Source organism: Hevea brasiliensis, chromosome 15, assembly GCF_030052815.1.
Source record: "Hevea brasiliensis isolate MT/VB/25A 57/8 chromosome 15, ASM3005281v1, whole genome shotgun sequence".
Classification (NCBI taxonomy): Eukaryota; Viridiplantae; Streptophyta; class Magnoliopsida; order Malpighiales; family Euphorbiaceae; genus Hevea; species Hevea brasiliensis.
Genome location: NC_079507.1, coordinates 48,134,002 through 48,156,428, shown reverse-complemented (window position 1 = coordinate 48,156,428; position 22,427 = coordinate 48,134,002). Strand labels below are relative to the sequence as shown.

At 35.0% G+C, this 22,427-nt stretch overlaps 1 long non-coding RNA gene across 2 annotated transcripts in view; it reads right to left on the bottom strand.

The window, feature by feature from the left end:
• The window catches only part of LOC110641406 (uncharacterized), a 53,479-nt gene that overhangs the window by 23,100 nt on the left and 7,952 nt on the right, over window positions 1-22,427 (bottom strand). Inside the window, exon 4 of one of the 2 annotated variants that reach the window (XR_009144333.1) lies at window positions 18,911-19,252. The exons of the other annotated variant lie outside the window; for it this stretch is intronic. This is a non-coding gene — a long non-coding RNA (uncharacterized LOC110641406). Of the gene's footprint in view, window positions 1-18,910; window positions 19,253-22,427 lie in introns of those variants that run through there. 2 annotated transcript variants of the gene reach the window in all.

Below are 22,427 nucleotides of genomic sequence, written 5' to 3'. Positions count from 1 at the left end.
TCTGAACATCCTCCTCTTAGGATAGTAAAAATTCCCCACTTGGAACAAACAGTAGAAGCAGCCCCTTACAAAATTCCAAATGAAAGTGATTCTGTGAATATAAAAAACATTATTTTACAGAATAACTTTACAAATGCCCATTTGCATACCATAGGTAAGCAATTACAAAAAATGGAACAAAACCAACAGGATACAGTTTCCCAAATTGAAACTAAGCCAGATACAAAATTGAAAAACCCAATTTTCAAACCATTCCAAGTTTTCAAAAATAGTAAAAAAGATTTACAAAACAACAACAACTCTGAATTCATCCAAGCTTTGAGAGATATGAAGACTAGGCTAGAAGCTTCAACTTCTACTCCAGTAGCACCTGAAACACCTCAAACTTCCCAAAGGAGTGTCAATATAATTGAGGAAGATTCAGATTCAGATGTCCAAAGCCAGGAAAACCAGCCCATCCAAACTGAAGAAATTCAGTCTTCAAAACCTTTACAAATCAATAGAATTTATTGGCCGCGGGTAGCAACACCCCTCCCAATAATGACTCGGACCTAGGCATAGAAAATAGATCTCAAATCGACCAGTCTAAATTCAATGCCTCTGCCTATGAATGGAACATAGATGGTATGTCCGAATACAACATCTTGAATTTGCTCCGAGAAATGACCATGGCGAGAAATGCTTACAAAACCCAAACTAGAACCCAGACAGAGCTATTCTTTGAACTCCTCATTGCAGGATTCTCAGGACAGCTCAAAGGATGGTGGGATTATCATCTCACGAACCTACAAAAATCTGAGATTCTAGAATCCATACAAACTCAAGAAGATGGCGTGCCAATCCCAGATGAGTTAGGCCAACCAATCCCAGATGCAGTAGCCACCTTGATTGTAACAATTTCCTTACATTTCGTAGGTGACCCATCCCATCTTAAGGATAAAAATGCCGAACTTCTTTCAAACCTTAGATGTAAAAAACTGAGTGATTTTTAGTATTACAAAAACACTTTTCTTACTAGGGTAATGCTTAGAGAAGATTCTAATCAGCCCTTTTGGAAAGAAAAATTTCTTGTTGGACTTCCGATCCTTTTAGGAGAAAAAGTTAGGAATAAAATCAAGGAAGTATTTGGAAATCAAATCCTATATGATAAATTAACCTATGGTGAACTAATCAGTCTCACTCAAAAAGAAGGTTTAAAGATTTGTCAGGATTTGAAATTACAAAAATATTTGAAATGGGAAATGAGAAAAACTCGCCAAGAGTTAGGATCTTTCTGCAAACAATTTGAAATAAGAACCAAAAACCCTACTCCAGATTGTGGAGGAAGTTGTAGCAGAAAACCTTACAAAAAATCATCCCAAAAATACAAAAACTCTTCAAAACCAGAAAAAGATTCCTATTACAAAAAACTTCCAAAAAAGACTAGTAAACCTAGTTCTCAATCCAAATCAAAGATAAAAAATTTCACTTGCTACAAATGTGGTAACAAAGGCCACACTACAAATTTTTGCAAGTTAAACAAAAAACTTCATGAGTTGCAATTAGAAGAAGAAGTTATTAATAAAATAACTGCTCTTTTAATTGAAATCGAAAGTGAGTCTAGTAATTCTGAACTCACAGAAAATGAAGAAGGATTACAAATTGATGAATTAATCACAAGTTCATCATCCAGTTCAGATTCTGAAACAGAAAATGAACTGTTTACAAAACCAAAATTGAAAATCAATGTTCTTTCAAAAGACCAGAAGTTACTCTTAGAAATCCTTACACAGGTTGAAGATTCTCAACTACAAAAGGAATTTTTAGGAAAACTTTTAAAAACCTTTGCAGAACAACCAATACAAAAACCTTCTATTATGCCCTCTGTTGCAAGAAACACATATGACCTTACGGCCATGTTGGGTAGAAAGAAGACTTCAAAACAATCAACTGTTTCAGTCCAAAGCCTCTAGGAAGAAATAAAAGCTGTTAAGATTGAGCTTAATAAGCTTAAAGAAAAACAGGCACAGGACTCAGAAACAATTCAAAAATTACTTTCAAAACAAATCAATGAAGAAGTCAAAGAAGAAGATGAAGAAAATACTTTAGAAATTCAAAATCTTGAAAAACCTACAAAGGATTTTCTCTTCATTCTTAATGAGATTTCTTCCAGAAAATATTTGTTTAGAATTTCGATAGTTTTTTCAAAAGATTTCAAGATCGATACAATTGCCTCATTTGATACAGGTGCAGATTTAAATTGTATTAAATAAGGCATTGTTCCAGAGAAATTCCAAGAAAAAACTACTGAAAACCTTTCAGCTGGAAATAATTCCAAAATCAAAATCAATTACAAAACAGAGACTTCAATAGCCAATTCAAATCTTCTTCTAAAAACTTCATTTGTTTTAATAAAAGATATCAGTCATAGTGTCATTTTAGGGACGCTGTTCATCAATTTAATTACTCCCTACAGAGTCAACTATGATAGTATTTCTTTTAAAATAAAAAATCAAAACCTTGTGTTTCCTTTTGTTGAAAAACCCAAAACAAAGAATTTGAATATCATAAAGGCTTATTCCATTTTTGATAATCAAATAAATATTTTGGAACAAAAAACAAGACAGCATTTACAAAAGGGAATTTCTTTAAACAAGCTTGTTTTCAAAAATCAATTTTTTGATTACTGCTTATTACAAACTAACCCTTGTGAGTTTTTGCAGATGGCAGAATCATCCAACAATGGTGATTTAGTCCACTTTGGACCAAAAATCCTCTCCAAAACTCCTGCTCAAAAATTCAGAATTAATGTAGCCAGAACTGCATATATTCCCACGGAAAAGGCACCAATGTTTATTAGACAATCTTTGGACTTTGATACAAAACAAAAGGTTGGGAGTAACAGCTCTCAATGCACTTTGTATTGAGTTTGTGGAAGCTAATAAACATGTATCTGACCTCCTTAGCAGAATTAAATATCATGAGGATCATATCATGGTAGCTCAATCATTCATTGAGTTTTTACAAAACCAGATTTTATACAAATCCATTACATCCAGAATTAGTCCATCAGATCCTTCCACTTCTAACCAAAATCATCACCTTGAATTACAAAAATAGGAATTTGAAGGCCTAGGATCCCCACTGGATTCTAGTGTAAGAATTCAAAAGCGAAGGACTGAAGGCCTAGGATCCCCACTGGATTTTAGTGTAAAATTATCATTGGCCCCACTGATCAATGTGAAAAATTATCACCACAGTGAAATCCTTTTTGCTTCACTTGGTGCCAATAGGTCCTTAGAACATTTCCAAACCCGTTGTCTTTCGAAGAAATTGAGGCAACAAGTTCTCAACGGTCTTCCTCAAGAGATCCGCGAGCAGATCCTACAAAACATCATCCAGTCCAGAGCCAAAGAACAGCTAGATGTTCTCCAGAAATGTCTCAATTTTACAAAAAAAATCAGCAAGGTCACAATGGATGGTCATGGAAATGGGAGTACTATTCAAAACCCCATTTTCATTGCACTCAGGAACATCCTAACAGATACCCTCTGTGCTATCCAGACTGTGAACACAGCTTAGATTTCAAAGATCCCCGCTCAAAACCACTCAGATGTCTGGAACTCGATATCTAGACGCCAGAGAACTATTCAAATGGGGTATGTTAGCTGGAGTCCGAGTCACAAGGTCTGATTGTGAAATGACGAGATTTTTGGGAAATAGATTCCTTCAAGAAGTCAGGAGACTATTATTCTCCAAAAAACCAGTCAACATATAAATTATTTCAACACCTCCAGAAGTATTAGCAAATGGAGAACTACAATAAGCGATCCATTACTTCTACCTGGATACAAAACTTCCTCCTCTCTATCATCTTCCTGATTAGCCATGCAATCATGAAGACCATTTCGTCCAACTCAACAAATGGCGAGCAAAGGCGATCGTCATCGGCAAAAACACCGATATCCAGAATATGCGCTAGTCCATACAGGTATATATTCTCGGATATATGTTCACTATGAACATTTGCCAAGTCCAAAATGCTTTCATATTGAAACACGGTATGAAAATTACATGGTTCAATATGAAAGTCACTACGACTTATCTTCTGTCTCGTCAGATGACGAAACAAGTGACGACGAGGAGACATGGCTCAACTTACAAAACATGATGGAAGGATAAAAGAGTGGTCCCAGCTCCACTCCATAAAAAAAAATTAGAAAAAAAAAGAAAAAGAAAAGAGAAAAAGAAAAGAGAAAAAGAAAAGAAAAAGAAAATTTAAGACCAGCAAAAGAAATTTATGGCGGCAAAATTATCCATTTTTTCTTCATTTTCCTTTATTTTAATTTTTGTAATCATTTTTATTCTCTTCCTTTATTTCAAATCCAGACAGGACACTATTCACCTGTCATATCTTATACTGTTCACTTTTTACTGTTCGCATGTGAAGGAGACAAGACGCACTGTTCAAACGTGAAGGCATCAAGTGGCAGACACTGTTCAAAACCTACAAAATTACAAAACTGCCCCTGGACACTTCTATATAAGGAGGCACCCATCCAAGGCAAAGGGAAGCCACTTCATACCATTCTTCAAGCCTCTTGAGCCCAAGCTTCTCCCTTTCAAGCTTCTCAAGCTGAGAGAAACCGAAGAAGGTCCTGAAGGAGTTTCACCCCGAGGTGAAGAAAGGAGCAAGAAGGTTGATTCACTTCCCATCCTGCCCTACCTCTACCTCACCTACAAACTTACAAACCCTGTAACTTCCTTGTAGTAGATCTTAGGAAGCTCATGTGTTGAGCAACCTTTGTAAGTCCTACCCAGAATTACATCTCTAAAACCTTTGTACAAATCTTACAAATTTTATAAAGTTTTGAAGTAAGTTTTTCTTCAATTATTTTCTTACAAAATTACAAATATTTCTTTCTTTTGCATGCATATGGTCGGTTCAACCGCCTGATCTGCATAAATATACGTATATATGTTCATAACGGACTGGCTCTGCCGCCTATTGAATATATACATGTATATTCATATTTAAATTTCAAGTTTAATTTTTATTTTTGTTAAGTATATATATTCTTAACGGACTGGCTCTGCCGCCTATAGAATATATATATTTCTTTAACTTACAAATTTAATTTTCATTTCTGAAGATTTTCCTTTCTTGTGCATTTTGTTTATTTCTTTAATTATTTATATATTGTTCAAGATCTAGATTATTGCTTCTTCCCTGTTAGCTCATCCCCCTTTCGATCCCGGTGCGTCCTTGGTATCAGAGCCTGGGGGGGAAAAGGTTCTATTTAAGGTTCGAATTCACATTTAAACATTTTTTAGAGGTTGGTACGATGATCTTAAGGTGATAAGACAGCTTCTTTAGAGGTGTAAGCAGGCCTGGGTTGTAAGTCCCGTGTTTAGCCGAGAGGGCGTGTTTAGGGCAGTGATTCCTGGTGCGATTACCTCACTTAACTCAAAAGATCAACCTAGAAAAATTCTTTAAGTATGAATCCAATTTTCTGTAGGACAGTTTCTTCTTCAAACTCTTCTACCTCGTCATCTAAGTCGAGAAAGATAGTTAATAGTGAAAAAATAATAATCGAAGATCTTGAAAAATGTATAGATAATTGGGAAATTCCCAAAGTACAAAAGGATCAGATCTATCAGACTACAAAACTCAATTTTTTCAAAACTGATTTCACAATCAAAACTGAAGAAAGAGATCTTCATATTACAAAACCAATTGGTATACAAAATATTCAGCCTAGGTATTCTACCTCAGACTTACCTAGCTCTTCTAGGTTTTCTACTTCAGAAATACCTAGATCCACTTTAAAAAACATAGATTACTCTACAAATGTTCCACATCCAGTTTATACAAATTTACAAAACGAGTCCGTTCAGGATGAAACCCAAACAGAGTCAGAACCTACTTCTCCTACCTTTTCAGCCATTACAGAAAATGTAAACCATGAACTTAATGTGCTTGAAAAGAATTTGAAGTAGACAAACAATATTTGCATGATGATTTTTATTCTCCTAAAAATCATAAAAAGCAAATGTGGTTTTTCAAAAATTTCAATGATCAATGGAAAGAAATTCAAAAGGAATATTATGACTTTGTACACCAACATAAAGTTCATATTCTCTTCTTTGATTGGTTTGAGATGTATGCTAAAAAGCATAATATTTCATATCCATTTTCCAAAACTCCAAAAACTTTCAAAAAATCAAATCCAATTTCAAAACCTTCCCAAAATTCAAAACCTAAACAACAGGAGTCAGAAGATAATCAAACAGAGTTCATTGCGGCTTTGAAAGATCTTCTAAAGCGAGAAGAAAAATTATGCATTAATCCATTCTTGTTAGAAACAAAGTTTCTGAATGGGAAATTTCAGATGGTAGAAAAAAACAATCTGAACATCCTCCTCTTAGGATAGTAAAAATTCCCCACTTGGAACAAACAGTAGAAGTAGCCCCTTACAAAATTCCAAATGAAAGTGATTCTGTGAATATAAAAAACATTATTTTATAGAATAACTTTACAAATGCCCATTTGCATACGATAGGTAAGCAATTACAAAAAATGGAACAAAACCAACAGGCTACAGTTTCCCAAATTGAAACTAAGCCGAATACAAAATTGAAAAACCCAATTTTCAAACCATTCCAAGTTTCCAAAAACAGTAAAAAAGATTTACAAAACAAAAACAACTCTGAATTCATCCAAGCTTTGAGAGATATGAAGACTAGGCTAGAAGCTTCAACTTCTACTCCAGTAGCACCTGAAACACCTCAAACTTCCCAAAGGAGTGTCAATATAATTGAGGAAGATTCAGATTCAGATGTCTAAAGCCAGGAAAACCAGCCTATCCAAGCTGAAGAAATTCAGTCTTCAAAACCTTTACAAATCAATAGACTTTATTGGCCGCGGGTAGCAACACCCCTCCCAATAACAGCTCTAGACCTAGGCATAGAAAATAGATCTGAAATTCTGACCCAGTCTAAGTTCAATGCCTCTACTGTCTATGAATGGAACATAGATGGTATGTCTGAATACAACATCTTGAATTTGCTCCAGCAAATGACCATGGCAGCAAATGCTTACAAAACCCAAACTGGAATCCCAGACAGAGCTATTGCTGAACTCCTCATTGCAGGATTCTTAGGACAGCTCAACGGATGGTGGGATTATCATCTCACGAACCTACAAAAATCTGAGATTCTAGAATCCATACAAACTCAAGAAGATGGCGTGCTAATTCTTGATGAGCTTGGCCAACCAATCCCAGATGCAGTAGCCACCTTGATTGTAACAATTTCCTTACATTTCGTAGGTGACCCATCCCATCTTAAGGATAAGAATGCCGAACTTCTTTCAAACCTTAGATGCAAAAAACTGAGTGATTTTCAGTATTACAAAAACACTTTTCTTACTAGGGTAATGCTTAGAGAAGATTCTAATCAACCCTTTTGGAAAGAAAAATTTCTTGCTGGACTTCCGACTCTTTTAGGAGAAAAAGTTAGGAATAAAATCAAGGAAGCATTTGGAAATCAAATCCCATATGATAAATTAACCTATGGTGAACTAGTCAGTCTCACTCAAAAAGAAGGTTTAAAGATCTGTCGGGATTTGAAATTACAAAAATATCTCAAATGGGAAATGAGAAAAACTCGCCAAGAGTTAGGATCTTTCTGCAAACAATTTGAAATAGGAACCAAAAATCCTACTCCAGATTGTGGAGGAAGTTGTAGCAGAAAACCTTACAAAAAATCATCCCAAAAATACAAAAACTCTTCAAAACCAGAAAAAGATTCCTATTACAAAAAACTTCCAAAAAAGACTAGTAAACCTAGTCCCCAATCCAAATCAAAGATAAAAAATTTAACTTACTACAAATGTGGTAACAAAGGCCACACTGCAAATTTTTGCAAATTAAACAAAAAAACTTCATGAGTTGCAATTAGAAGAAGAAGTTATTAATAAGATAACTGCACTTTTAATTGAAACCGAAGGTGAGTCCAGTAATTCTGAACTCACAGAAAATGAAGAAGGATTACAAATTGATGAATTAATCACAAGTTCATCATCCAGTTCAGATTCTGAAACAGAAAATGAACTGTTTACAAAACCAAAATTGAAAATAATTGTTCTTTCAAAAGACCAAAAGTTACTCTTAGAAATCCTTACACAGGTTGAAGATTCTCAACTACAAAAGGAATTTTTAGAAAAACTTTTAAAAACCTTTGAAGAACAACCAATACAAAAACCTTCTATTCTGCCCTCTATTGTAAGAAACACATATGACCTTACGGCCATGTTGGGTAGAAAGAAGACTTCAAAACAATCAACTATTTCAGTCCAAAGCCTCCAGGAAGAAATAAAAGCTGTTAAGATTGAGCTTAATGAGCTTAAAGAAAAACAGGCATAGGACTCAGAAACAATTCAAAAATTACTTTCAAAACAAATCAATGAAGAAGTCGAAGAAGAAGATGAAGAAAATACTTTAGAAATTTAAAATCTTGAAAAACCTACAAAGGATTTTCTCTTCATTCTTAATAAGATTTCTTCCAGAAAATATTTGATTACAATTTCGATAGTTTTTTCAAAAGATTTCAAGATCGATACAATTGCCTTATTTGATACAGGTGCAGATTTAAATTGTATTAAAGAAGGCATTGTTCCAGAGAAATTCCAAGAAAAAACTACTGAAAAACTTTCAGCTGCAAACAATTTCAAAATAAAAATTAATTACAAAATAGAGGCTTCAATAGCCAATTCAAATCTCCTTCTAAAAACTTCATTTGTTTTAATAAAAGATATTAGTCATAGTGTCATATTAGGGACGCCGTTCATCAATTTAATTACTCCCTACAGAGTCAACTATGATAGTATTTCTTTTAAATCAAAAAATCAAAACCTTGTGTTTCCTTTTGTTGAAAAACCCAAAACAAAGAATTTGAATATCATAAAGGCTTATTCCATTTTTGATAATCAAATAAATGTTTTGGAAACGAGACAGCATTTACAAAAAGAAAATTCTTTAAACAAGCTTGTTTTCAAAAATCAATTTTTTTATTACTGCTTATTACAAACTAACCCTTGTGAGTTTTTGCAGATGGCAGAATCATCCAACAAAGGTGATTTAGTCCACTTTGGACCAATAGTCCTCTCCAAAACTCCTGCTCAAAAATTCAGAATTAATGTAGCCAGAACTGCATATGTTCCCACAGAAAGGCACCAATGTTTATTAGACAATCTTTGGACTTTAATACAAAATAAAAGGTTGGGAGTAAAAGCTCTCAATGCACTTTGTATTGAGTTTGAGGAAGCTAATAAATATGTGGCTGACCTCCTTAGCAGAATTAAATATCATGAGGATCATATCATGGTAGCTCAATCATTCATTGAGTTTTTACAAAACCAAATTTTATACAAATCCATTACATCCAGAATTAGTCCATCAGATCCATCCACTTCTAACCAAAATCATCACCTTGAATTACAAAAACAGGAATTTGAAGGCCTAGGATCCCCACTGGATTCTAGTGTAAGAATTCAAAAGCGAAGGACTGAAGGCCTAGGATCCCCACTGGATTCTAGTGTAAAATTACCATTGGCCCCACTGGTCAATGTGAAAAATTATCACCACAGTGAAGTCCTTTTTACTTCACTTGGTGCCAATAGGTCCTTAGAACATTTCCAAACCCGTTGTCTTTCGAAGAAATTCAGGCAACAAGTTCTCAATGGTCTTCCTCAAGAGATCCGCGAGCAGATTCTACAAAACATCATCCAGTCCAGAATCAAAGAACAGCTGGATGTTCTCCAAAAATGCCTCAATTTTACAAAAAGCAATCAGCAAGGTCACAATGGATGGTCATGGGAATGGGAGTACCATTCAAAACCCCATTTTCATTGCACTCAGGAACATCCTAACCGATATCCTCTGTGCTATCCAGACTGTGAACACAGCTTAGATTTCAGCATCCCCCGCTTCAAAACCACTCAAATGTCTGGAACCCGATATCTAAACGCCAGAGAACTATTCAAATGGGGTATGTTAGCTGGAGTCCGAGTCACAAGATTTGATTGTGAAATGACAAGGTTTTTGGGAAATAGAGTCCTTCAAGAAGTCAGGAGACTATTATTCTGCCAAAAACCAGTCAACATACAAATCATTTCAACACCTCCAGAAGTATTAGCAAATGGAGAGCTACAACAAGCGATCCATTACTTCTACCTAGATACAAAACTTCCTCCTCTCTATCATCTTCCTGATTGGCCATGCAATGATGAAGACCATTTCGTCCAACTCAACAAATGGCGAGCAAAGACGATCGTCGGCGGCGAAAACAGATATCGAATATGCGCTAGTCCATACAGGTACATATTCTCGAATATATGTTCACTATGAACATTTGCCAAGCCCAAAACCCTTTCATATTGAAACACGGTATGAAAATTACATGGTTCAATATGAAAGTCACTACGACTTATCTTCTGTCTCGTCAGATGACGAAACAAGTGACGACGAGGAGACATGGCACAACTTACAAAACATGATGGAAGGATAAAAGAGTGGTCCCAGCTCCACTCCATAAAAAAAAAAAAAAAAAAAAAAAAGAGAAAAAGAAAAGAAAAAGAAAATTTAAGACCGGTAAAAGAAATTTATGGCGGCAAAATTATCCATTTTCTCTTCATTTTCCTTTATTTTAATTTCTGTAATCATTTTTATTCTCTTCCTTTATTTCAAATCCAGACAGGACACTGTTCACCTGTCATATCTTGTACTACTCACTTTTTACTGTTCACTTGTGAAGGAGACAAGAAGCACTGTTCACACGTGAAGACATCAAGTGGCAGACACTATTCAAAACCTACAAAATTACAAAACTGCCCCTGGACACTTCTATATAAGGAGGCACCCATCCAAGGCAATGGGAAGCCACTTCATAACATTCTTCAAGCCTCTTGAGCCCAAGCTTCTCCCTTTCAAGCTTCTCAAGCCGAGAGAAACCGAAGAAGGTCCTGAAGGAGTTTCACCCCGAGGTGAAGAAAGGAGCAAGAAGGTTGATTCACTTCCCATCCTGCCCTACCTCTACCTCACCTACAAACTTACAAACCCTATAACTTCCTTGTAGTAGATCTTAGGAAGCTCATGTGTTGAGAAACCTTTGTAAGTCCTACCCGGAATTACATCTCTAAAACCTTTGTACAAATCTTACAAATTTTATAAAGTTTTGAAGTAAGTTTTTCTTCAATTCTTTTCTTACAAAATTACAAATATTTCTTTCTTTTGCATGCATATGGTCGGTTCATCCGCCTGATCTGCATAAATATACGTATATATGTTCATAACGGACTGGCTCTGCCGGCTATTGAATATATACATGTATATTCATATTTAAATTTCAAGTTTAATTTTTATTTTTGTTAAGTATATATATTCTTAATGGACTGGCTCTGCCGCCTATAGAATATATATATTTCTTTAACTTACAAATTTAATTTTCATTTCTGAAGATTTTCCTTTCTTGTGCATTTTGTTTATTTCTTTAATTATTTATATATTAAATTTGTAAATTAAAGATTATATATATATATATATATATATATATATATATATATATATATATATATATTCTATAGGCGGCAGAGCCAGTCCGTTAAGAATATATATATATACTTAAAAATTAAACTTGAAATTTAAATATGAATATACATGTATATATTCAATAGGCGGCAGAGCCAGTCTGTTATGAATATATATATATATATTTATGCAGATCAGGCGGTTGAACCGACCATATGCATGCAAAAGAAAGAAATATTTGTAATTTTGTAAGAAAAGTGTTGAAGAAAAACTTACTTCAAAACTTTATAAAATTTGTAAGATTTGTACAAAGGTTTTGGAGATGTAATTCCAGGTAGGACTTACAAAGGTTGCTCAGCACATGAGCTTCCTAAGATCTACTACAAGGAAGTTACAGGGTTTGTAGGTTTGTAGGTGAGGTAGAGGTAGGGTAGGATGGGAAGTGAATCAACCTTCTTGCTCCTTTCTTCACCTCGGGGTGAAACTCCTTCAGGACCTTCTTCGGTTTCTCTTGGCTTGAGAAGCTTGAAAGGGAGAAACTTGGGCTCAAGAGGCTTGAAGAATGGTATGAAGTGGCTTCCCTTTGCCTTAGATGGGTGCCTCCTTATATAGAAGTGTCTAGGGGCAGTTTTGTAATTTTGTAGGTTTTGAACAGTGTCTGCCACTTGATGCCTTCACGTGTGAACAGTGCTTCTTGTCTCCTTCACATGCGAACAGTAAAAAGTGAACAGTACAAGATATGACAGGTGAACAGTGTCCTGTCTGGATTTGAAATAAAGGAAGAGAATAAAAATGATTACAAAAATTAAAATAAAGGAAAATGAAGAGAAAATGGATAATTTTACAGCCATAAATTTCTTTTGCCGGTCTTAAATTTTCTTTTTCTTTTCTTTTTCTCTTTCCTTTTTCTCTTTTCTTTTTCTTTTTCTTTTCTTTTTCTCTTTTCTTTTTCTCTTTTCTTTTTCTTTTTCTTTTCTTTTTCTCTTTTCTTTTTCTCTTTTCTTTTTCTTTTTATTTATTTTTTATTTTTTTTATGGAGTGGAGCTGGGACCACTCTTTTATCCTTCCATCATGTTTTGTAAGTTGTGCCATGTCTCCTCGTCGTCACTTGTTTCGTCATCTGACGAGACAGAAGATAAGTCGTAGTGACTTTCATATTGAACCATGTAATTTTCATACTGTGTTTCAATATGAAAGGGTTTTGGGCTTGGCAAATGTTCATAGTGAACATATATCCGAGAATATGTACCTGTATGGACTAGCGCATATTCTGGATATCGGTGTTTTCGCCAGTTTTCGATGACTGTCTTTGCTCGCCATTTGTTGAGTTGGACGAAATGGTCTTCATGATTGCATGGCCAATCAGGAAGATGATAGAGAGGAGGAAGTTTTGTATCCAGGTAGAAGTAATGGATCGCTTGTTGTAGCTCTCCATTTGCTAATACTTCTGGAGGTGTTGAAATGATTTGTATGTTGACTGGTTTTTAGCAGAATAATAGTCTCTTGACTTCTTGAAGGACTCTATTTTCCAAAAACCTTGTCATTTCACAATCAGATCTTGTGACTCGGACTCCAGCTAACATACCCCATTTGAATAGTTCTCTGGCGTCTAGATATCGGGTTCCAGACATCTGAGTGGTTTTGAAGCGGGGGATGCTGAAATCTAAGCTGTGTTCATAGTCTGGATAGCACAGAGGATATCGGTTAGGATGTTCCTGAGTGCAATAAAAACGGGGTTTTGAATGGTACTCCCATTCCCATGACCATCCATTGTGACCTTGCTGATTGCTTTTTGTAAAATTGAGGCATTTTTTGAGAACATCCAGCTGTTCTTTGATTCTGGACTGGATGATGTTTCGTAGAATCTGCTAGCGGATCTCTTGAGGAAGACCATTGAGAACTTGTTGCCTGAATTTCTTCGAAAGACAACGGGTTTGGAAATGTTCTTAGGACCTATTGGCACCAAGTGAAGTAAAAAGGACTTCACTTTGGTGATAATTTTTCACATTAACCAGTGGGGCCAATGGTAATTTTACACTAGAATCCAGTGGGGATCCTAGGCCTTCAGTCATTCGCTTTTGAATTCTTACACTAGAATCCAGTGGGGATCCTAGGCCTTCAAATTCCTGTTTTTGTAATTCAAGGTGATGATTTTGGTTAGAAGTGGATGGATCTGATGGACTAATTCTGGATGTAATGGATTTGTATAAAATTTGGTTTTGTAAAAACTCAATGAATGATTGAGCTACCATGATATGATCCTCATGATATTTAATTCTGCTAAGGAGGTCAGCCACATATTTATTAGCTTCCTCAAACTCAATACAAAGTGCATTGAGAGCTGTTACTCCCAACCTTTTATTTTGTATTAAAGTCCAAAGATTATCTAATAAACATTGGTGCCTTTCTGTGGGAACATATGTAGTTCTGGCTACATTAATTCTGAATTTTTGAGCAGGAGTTTTGGAGAGGACTATTGGTCCAAAGTGGACTAAATCACCATTGTTGGATGATTCTGCCATCTGCAAAAACTCACAAGGGTTAGTTTGTAATAAGAAGTAATCAAAAAATTGATTTTTCAAAACAAGCTTGTTTAAAGAATTTTCTTTTTGTAAATGTTGTCTTGTTTCCAAAACATTTATTTGATTATAAAAAATGGATTAAGCCTTTATGATATTCAAATTCTTTGTTTTGGGTTTTTCAACAAAAGGAAACACAAGGTTTTGATTTTTTGTTTTAAAAGAAATACTATCATAGTTGACTCTGTAGGGAGTAATTAAATTGATGAACGACGTCCCTAATATGACATTATGACTAATATCTTTTATTAAAACAAATGAAGCTTTTAGAAGGAGATTTGAATTGGCTATTGAAGCCTCTGTTTTGTAATTAATTTTGATTTTGGAATTGTTTGCAGCTGAAAGTTTTTCAGTAGTTTTTTCTTGGAATTTCTCTGGAACAATGCCTTCTTTAATACAATTTAACTATACACCTGTACCAAATAAGGCAATTGTATCGATCTTGAAATCTTTTGAGAAAACTATTGAAATTCTAATCAAATAATTTCTGGAAGAAATCTCATTAAGAATGAAGAGAAAATCCTTTGTAGGTTTTTCAAGATTTTGAATTTCTAAAGTATTTTCTTCATCTTCTTCTTTGACTTCTTCATTGATTTGTTTTGAAAGTAATTTTTGAATTGTTTCTGAGTCCTATGCCTGTTTTTCTTTAAGCTTATTAAGCTCAATCTTAACAGCTTTTATTTCTTCCTGGAGGCTTTGGACTGAAACAGTTGATTGTTTTGAAGTCTTCTTTCTACCCAACATGGACGTAAGGTCATATGTGTTTCTTGCAACAGAGGGCAGAATAGAAGGTTTTTGTATTGGTTGTTCTTCAAAGATTTTTAAAAGTTTTCCTAAAAATTCCTTTTGTAATTGAGAATCTTCAACCTGTGCAAGGATTTCTAAGTGTAACTTCTGGTCTTTCGAAAGAACATTGATTTTCAATTTTAGTTTTGTAAACAATTCATTTTCTGTTTCAGAATCTGAACTGGATGATGAACTTGTGATTAATTCATCAATTTGTAATCCTTCTTCATTTTCTGTGAGTTCAGAATTACTGGACTCACCTTCGGTTTCAATTAAAAGAGCAGTTATTTTATTAATAACTTCTTCTTCTAATTGCAACTCATGAAGTTTTTGGTTTAACTTGCAAAAATTTGCAGTGTGGCCTTTGTTACCACATTTGTAGCAAGTGAAATTTTTGATACAAAATTTGGATTGAGAACTAGGTTTATTAGTCTTTTTTGGAAGTTTTTTGTAATAGGAATCTTTTTCTGGTTTTGAAGAGTTTTTGTATTTTTGGGATGATTTTTTGTAAGGTTTTCTGCTACAACTTCCTCCACAATCTGGAGTAGGGTTTTTGGTTCCTATTTCAAATTGTTTGCAGAAAGATCCTAACTCTTGGCGAGTTTTTCTCATTTCCCATTTCAAATGTTTTTGTAATTTCAAATCCTGACAAATCTTTAAACCTTCTTTTTGAGTGAGACTGACTAGTTCACGATAGGTTAATTTATCATACGGGATTTGATTTCCAAATGCTTCCTTGATTTTATTCCTAACTTTTTCTCCTAAAAGGATCAGAAGTCCAGCAAGGAATTTTTCTTTCCAAAAGGGCTGATTAGAATCTTCTCTAAGCATTACCCTAGTAAGAAAAGTGTTTTTGTAATACTGAAAATCACTCAGTTTTTTGCATCTAAGGTTTGAAAGAAGTTCGGCATTTTTATCCTTAAGATGGGATGGGTCACCTACGAAATGTAAGGAAATTGTTACAATCAAGGTGGCTACTGCATCTGGGATTGGTTGGCCTAACTCATCAAGAATTGGCACGCCATCTTCTTGAGTTTGTATGGATTCTAGAATCTCAGATTTTTGTAGGTTCGTGAGATGATAATCCCACCATCCTTTGAGTCATCCCGAGAATCCTGCAATGAGGAGTTCAGAATAGCTCTGCAGGGTTCCAGTTTGGGTTTTGTAAGCATTTGCTGCCATGGTCATTTGCTGGAGCAAATTCAAGATGTTGTATTCAGACATACCATCTATGTTCCATTCATAGACAGTAGAGGCATTGAATTTAGACTGGGTCAGGATTTCAGATCTATTTTCTATGCCTAGGTCTGGAGCTGTTATTGAGAGGGGTGTTGCTACCCGCGGCCAATAAAGTCTATTGATTTGTAAAGGTTTTGAAGACTGAATTTCTTCAGTTTGGATGGGCTGGTTTTCTTGGCTTTGGACATCTGAATATGAATCTTCCTCGATTATATTTGACACTCCTTTGGGAAGTTTGAGGTGTTTCAGGTGCTACTGGAGTAGAAGTTGAAGCTTTTATCCTAGTTTTCATGTCTCTCAAAGCTTGGATGAATTCAGAATTGCTGTTGTTTTGTAAGTCTTTTTGACTATTTTTGGAAACTTGGAATGGTTTGAAAATTGGGTTTTTCAATTTTGTATCCGGCTTAGTTTCAATTTGGGAAACTGTAGCCTGTTGGTTTTGTTCCATTTTTTGTAATTGCTTACCTATGGTATGCAAATGGGCATTTGTAAAGTTATTCTGTAGAACAATGTTTTTTATATTCACAGAATCATTTTCATTTGGAATTTTGTAATGAAATTTGCTTCTACTGTTTGTTCCAAGTGGGGAATTTTTACTATCCTAAGAGGAGGATGTTCAGATTGTATTTTTCTACCATCTGAAATTTCCCATTCAGGAACTTTGTTTCTAACAGTAACAGGATTAACAGACAATTTTTCTTCTGCTTTCTTTAGAAGATCTGTCAAAGCCGCAATGAACTCTGTTTGATTATCTTCTGACTCCTGTTGTTTAGGTTTTGAAATTTGAGAAGGTTTTGAAACTGGATCTGATTGTTTGAAAGTTTTTGGAGTTTTGGAAAATGGATATGAAATGTTATGCTATTTAGCATACATCTCAAACCAATCAAAGAAGAGAATATGAACTTTATGTTGGTGTATAAAGTCATAATATTCCTTTTGAATTTCTTTCCTTTGATCATTGAAATTTTTGAAAAATCACATTTGCTTTTTATGATTTTTAGGAGAATAAAAATCATCATGCAAATATTGTTTGTCTACTTCAAATTCTTTTTCAAGCACATTAAGTTCATGGTTTACATTTTCTGTAATGGCTGAAAAGGTAGGAGAAGTAGGTTCTGACTCTGTTTGGGTTTCATCCTGAACATACTCGTTTTGTAAATTTCTATAAACTGGATGTGGAACATTTGTAGAGTAATCTACATTTTGTAAAGTGGATCTAGGTATTTCTGAAGTAGAAAACCTAGAAGAGGTAGGTAAGTCTGAGGTAGAATACCTAGGCTGAATATTTTGTATTCCAATTGGTTTTGTAACAGGCAAACTAATGACAGAAGGTATACAAGACACTCTTCCTATGTCAACAGTACTGGATGTTGAGGAATCATCTGGAAACCTAAGTCTTCTGTTAAAGCTAAGGCTGACTCTTCCATCGTCATACTGGGTTATTTGCCTAAGTTGAACGTTTGGCTCAACTATTTTTGAAGATTCTGGTTCTACTGCACCTTCTAAGATCCATTATTCTGGTAGGGTTATGTCCTTCCACTGGATAGATCTAGGGATTACAGTGTTGGATTTTGTAAGATCAGTTTGTAAAAGCAAAGTTTCTCCCCTTTTACTTTGAAACTTATGTTTTGTAGCAAAAGCAGAAACCATAGCTTTGTAATGGATTTTGTAAATTAGTGCAAGAGGAATAGATCCTTCAAGCATTTTGTAATTGTGAGTTTTGATTTGTAAAACAAGGGATTTTGTAATATTACTGTCGTTTAACAAAACAGTAAAATTTGGATAGCAATCAAAAGATATTGGTCCACTGCACAAACTAGACTCGACTGAACTAAGCAGGGAATCCTGGAAGTTTATAAACCTAGTATCTCTAAGAACTGTTAGGATTGAGGTGTTCAACCCTTCTTTTGTAAGCGGTTTAATTCCAACTTGGACTAAATCTATATGGATGTATTTGTATTGTTTTTCACGGTGTTTTTGTAAGGATTTTTGAGACAGAAGAGAGATCGTCTCAAAGGGTTTTGTAATCTGAAGATCTCTTTCTTCAGTTTTGATTGTGAAATCAGTTTTGAAAAAATTGAGTTTTGTAGTCTGATAGATCTGATCCTTTTGTACTTTTGGAATTTGCCAATTATCTATACATTTTTCAAAACCTTCGATTATTATTTCTTCACTATTAACTATCTTTCTCGACTCGGAGGACGAGGTAGAAGAGTTTGAAGAAGAAACTGTCCTATAAAAAATTGGATTCATACTTAAAGAATTTTTCTAGGTTGATCTTTTGAGTTAGGTGAGGTAATCGCACCAGGAATCACTGCCCTAAACACGCCCTCTCGGCTACAAAGACGGGACTTACAACCCAGGCCTGAACATATAATAATATTGAGATTATAATTAAAATCAATATTTTACTTACTAACGTAAACCGAGGTCACTGTGATGATTGGGCGGAGAAGGAAGGCTGTCTCAGCTCACCTAATAATTATATTATAATTATTTAATATAATTGACTCAATACAAGTTTAACAAGAAACAAAGACACTGTAAGTTGTGCCAAAAATCAGGCAGAGTTCCCCCTATACCTAGGACCTACCCAACCTGCAAAAGGGCTTAAAAATACACTTCTATATCCACAAGTCACACAACCATATCTCAATTACATCACATGGCTCCTCCTAGGTCCATCCAAACAGTCAACAACCACAATTTTAAAAAATTACAATTTAATCCCTACAACTAACCCTTTTGTAAAAACTGCCCAAATGAGTTTTAAAAATTTTAAAATTTTGCCCCGCGGTCTTTAGAAATATTACTAAGCTAATACAAAATAAATTATAATTTTCTAACTACCCACAAATATTTTATAAAATTTTATTCTAAACCCAGCACTATAAAATTAAAGAAACTCGGAGTTCGAGTTTACCTATGTTAATTCTGACGCTTGAAACGCGTCCGAGGTGTCTGAAAATGGTGGGGTAGCCTATAACTTTGACCCGATTCTGAAGTGATTCCAGCAACTTATCTGCTCAACCTGAAATTATAGATCTAGGCGACGGTTGAATTGCCACGAAATAAAAGTACCTACGCAAAGCTCACAACACCATGGGTTAGACTAAAATATTTATATTTATATATAAAATAATTATTTGAAAATTAGGAGTGTTACATTCTTGCCCCGCCCCATAGAAAATTCGCCCTTAAATTTTTCACAAGACAGAATAAAGAATTACAAGATTACACAGTGGAAAAGTACGAGTACTTATTGCGCATGTCCTGCTCTGACTCCTAGGTACACTCTTCTACCGATTGGCTCCTTTACAAAACCTTAACCATAGGGATCTATTTTGACCATAGCCGCCTCGTCTGAAAGTCCACTATGGCTATTGGTTGCTCCTTGAAGGTTAGGTTTTCCTTCAACTCCACTATATTGGGCTATAACACATGGGAAGGATCAGGTATGTACTTCCAAAGCATGGAAATGTGGAACCTTGGGTGGACATGAGAAAGGCTTGGTGGTAACTCCAAGTGGTCAGCAACTGTTCCAACTCTATCAATGACCTCAAAAGATCCTATGTATCTAGGTGGCAGCTTGCCTTCCTTCCCAAACCTCATAGCTCCTTTCATTGGGGAGACCTTTAGGAATAAATAATCACCAACTGTAAACTCTACATCCTTTCACCCAGGATCCGAATAGCTCTTTTGCCTGCTGTAGTATCCTAGCTATCATCGTTATTTCACAGTGAAACTCATACCTCAAACCACTCTTTAATCTTTTTCTGACATCTTCAGTACTCACTATACCTCTACTGTGTTCGACTTGATATCTCATAACTTCCATCAACTTTGGTGCTTAACTCTCCTTCATTGTGCCCTAATGCATCTCTTAGTGACTTCAGTCATCATGCCTTTGTTTCAATAATCTCTGCTTCCTACAGACATGACTTATGTTCCTTATCCTATAGTATCCTATGAGATGCTTTCCTGCAGCACCTATCATAGGTATCTTGTTCGACACCTTTACTTGTCCTATGGCCCCATTGGTTAACACCTATGCATCTTCTCATTCCGATGATAGTTCGAATTTCCAATTTACTTGTGTCATTACTAAGGTCCTCAAATCAACCCCTATCCATCTTATGTAACTAGTTATGTAGAGCTCTATCCAAGTGTTGAGCATTCATATTCTATTTATTAATAGTAGAAAGTGGGTTGGGCCTTTTCTCTAACCTAACAAAATTCTACATATTCCTAAGCCATCCAGTTAAAACAACTTATCATATCCTAATCCTTTTCTGAAAGAGAGTTACTTTCCTTCTGCTTGAAATTTCTTACTATCTGACGTGCTTCCTAACACATTGGTACTTAAATCGAGGCTCCATTATTCATTTATCTTACCATTTCACCATAATTTTTTTTAAACATCCCTTAATGTGTCCCTAGTGTACTTATTCTCTCTTATCCTCATCATTGTAACAAACTCTACTAAGCTTTTCACCTATTCTTTGGATCTTATCCACTTTTTTTTTTCTTTCTGTTTCTGTTAGTGTTGATATCTTTCCAATTTATTGTACTTATTCTTTAACCTTCGTCCTCTCTCACCCTTATGCCTTTCCTTCAAGGATATCCATCCCAACATCTACTTTGACTTTCTTTTTATCTCTTAGTTCTATCTTGATTACTAGTTCCATTACTTCTAGGATTCCAACCTTATGATTGGCTCCTATCAGTACATCTTTCACATTATGTAATGCTTGTAATTGACCCTAGAAAATTCTTTTTGTGTCTACTTTCCTAACTTAACCATTAGAACATTATCATTCCATACTATCCTTTGTAGGAAATTGCTCATCATAGTTAGATAGGAACCCTTGAAACTATAAGTTGCAGCTGAACTAACATGGATGTGGGAAATGTGTGCTAGGCTATAATTTCGGTCAAGATACTTCACGTATTCATTCTCCTTAATACAACCATTGTAACACCCTATTTGTATAGCCTGGTATATTTCACTATTCTGGTGACTGGTGTCGTTCCGGACAATTAAGGAGATTAGAACCACACTTAAGACAACTAGAGAAGCCATAAACACAAATAATTAGTAATGTTCAATTAGTTGAGTATAAATAAGAAAAACAGAACAGAAGAAGTTAAACGAGCCGAGAGTCATAGCGATGGGTGACCTTCTCGGGAATGACTGCGAAGTCATTTTAAACTCAAATTTCGAACCGTAAAAAGTGACGCCACGGTCCTTAGGACCCTTATGGACACAATGGAAAAGAGAAAATCATGAAAAAGAATTGTTAAGTCAGTCAAATAATTATGTCATGGAACCAAAAGAAATATGGAATTATTTGCAAACCGGGATGAACCGGCGAGGGGCAATTTGGTCAATTGACCACGAGTGACTCGACCTAATCACAAATAAAATCAGAGAAAAGAAAATTTCGGAATCGGGAATTAAATTAAAGAACTAATAGATAAATGAAAAAAAGAAAAGAAAAGAAAAGAAAAGGCTAATTACATTACTTTATGACATCAAAATGATGTCACAATTGATTTTTAATTTCCTACCAAAGTTGACCAAGTTAAATATCCATTGAGTAAGACAAAAATAAAACAAAGAAAAAAAAATTACCCTCATCTTCTCTCCCAACCCAAACCAGCCGAAACCCTCCCTTGCTTCCCCATGAATGAAACCTCCATTGAAGCCATCTAAAGCTTCCTTTAAACCCTAAATCTTGCCATGAAATCTTTACATCTCATAACTAAAACTTGTATTTGAACTTTGATAAGAAGGTTGGGAGTAAATAAATCAAGCAAAGTTGAAGAATTGGATAGACAAATTCTACTCACTTCAGGTAAGCTAATCCAACTTTTCTTTTTAGTATATATATGATGGATTTGAGGTAGAAATGAATGAGATTATATGAAGAAATTGAAAAATATTGCATGATTAGGAAGAGAGGGAATTTTGGCCAGCATTGTGAAGAGTGTAATTTGCATGGCTTGATTGACTTGGATAGGAATATGAACCTTAATGAGTTAAGTGATGATAGTTAAAGGCATTGAAATGGTTAAATGCAAGAGTTAGTGAGATTAGGGTTTGAATGCTAGGGTTTGTGAACCAAATTTTGGAGAAATGCTTAAATGATGACTTTGGTCTATTTTGAGATGAAAAATGGTCAATAATGACCAAAGGAAATGTGTGGGAATTGTTAGAATGGAAGCCAAATTCGTAGGGCAATTGGTCATGCTG